General features: G+C 34.7%; 1 long non-coding RNA gene across 1 annotated transcript; it reads left to right on the top strand.

Annotated features, from left to right (window-relative positions):
- The first annotated feature begins 286 nt into the window (after nucleotides 1-286).
- On the top strand, nucleotides 287-915 carry LOC121118765 (uncharacterized). The gene is made up of 2 exons (XR_005864560.2): nucleotides 287-710; nucleotides 774-915. It is a non-coding gene; the product is annotated as an uncharacterized lncRNA (long non-coding RNA).
- The last annotated feature ends 730 nt before the right edge of the window (nucleotides 916-1,645 follow it).

The raw sequence follows: 1,645 nt of genomic DNA, 5'->3' as shown, positions 1-1,645 counted from the left end.
GACATGTACAAAGTATCATTAAACTTAACTCTATTTCGACAAATGTCCCATTTCCCCGATTCCTGATGGACACCTGCATGTAACGAAAGAAGAAGAAGAAGGGTAAATAACAAACTCTAGGTGAGTAAAGTTGACTCCGTTGTCATATATAAAGAGTAACAGCTTCATGAAGGAGGGCATGAAAAGGTGGAGACGCGTCACACACCTCCAACTCATGTTTAAATAGTTCTATTTTTGAAACCCTCGTGTTGAATGCATGCTCTTTCACGTGAAGTAGAGTATACAACATGTACTCACTATAAATGTTCACGATATGTATTCTATTTTTATAAATACAAAACACTCTCAAAGACGAGAAGAGATTTTCCCTTAGTGACTGGAACGATAAATACACCCAGGGTTTGTTTTGATCATCTCTCTCTCTCTCTTTTCTCGTTAGTGATTGATAAAGAGAGACCTCAAGAATTAGCAACAACTTCACTACTCACTCAGGTTCTGAAATCTGAGAGTCTTGTTGTTCTGTTGTGCTCTGACTCTATCAGTTGTACTTATGATCGAATCAATAACAAATAATAGTTATTAAATTGAACTTGTTGTGGAGGGAAGGAACACACCTCTATAGCAACAACAATAAACAAACATGTCCAGGTTCAAGGATTCACACAAGTAATTAAATGAAAACAACGGTGGCACTTATGAAAGGGTTCAATGTTAGTCAGTCTCGTATAAAAAAGAAAGAGACGCGATTTTATTTAAGTTTTTCTTTCTTCAAGGTCCTCAGGCACTCATTTTAAAAGAAGAAGGATTAAGCCCTGGAAAAAATCTCAAGACACAAAAGCAGTAGTCCTGATAAATCTCTGTTTGATATTATTTCTTAATAAAGTATTGTAAATTAGTACAATTTCCATAACAATAGCTCCAATCAATATTTACATTGTTTTATTTAGAAACTATGGAACATATCATATCAAACTTGATGAGTAGGGATGGATTTCGGCCTTTATTTTGGAACTGAGAAAACACGAATAGTTAAACTTCTAACTCGGATAAAGGGGTGTGTTTTAATACTTGCAAGTAATTAGTAGTTATATAGTTACAAAGACTCCCAAAATTGAATGAGAGGCTGTGGTGATGAGTGAGCGCACAGGAAGCAACCCATTAATAATTATATGTGATGTAATCGTAAGCAGTTTCAAGACATATGATATTTCATTTGTTCAATCATCACTTGCCTTGGGTTTAGAATTAGATTGGTTTGTTAAAAATATTTAAAAGCTTGGTCTTGTCTAGTCAGATAAATTGAAAAACTTGGTAAAAGCTTGAGCATTAGACTTGAAAATATCGGCTTGTTTTTGCCATTTATTTTGAATAATTGTATTAGATAGTAGGTTAACAAGAAGTCTCATTTTTAGCAAATGTTTCTGCGGCTGTATGTGGCTACAAAAAATAGCCCAATCTCAGCGAGATAGACGGCCTTATTGATCGCTGATCAGCTCTTTGGTTTAATAATGAAGTCATTCATTGGACAATTTGTTTTAATATTGTTTATTGCCCCAAGCTAGTTCTGCTCTAACTATCTTTGTTCCGATTTGACCCCATGAAGGAAGTAGTAGTATGTTAGGGGTTCTTTAAATAAAAGATCCTA

The sequence above is a fragment of the Lepeophtheirus salmonis genome, chromosome 5 (assembly GCF_016086655.4).
Source record: "Lepeophtheirus salmonis chromosome 5, UVic_Lsal_1.4, whole genome shotgun sequence".
NCBI lineage: Eukaryota > Metazoa > Arthropoda > Copepoda > Siphonostomatoida > Caligidae > Lepeophtheirus > Lepeophtheirus salmonis.
This window is presented reverse-complemented; position numbering and strand designations above follow the sequence as displayed.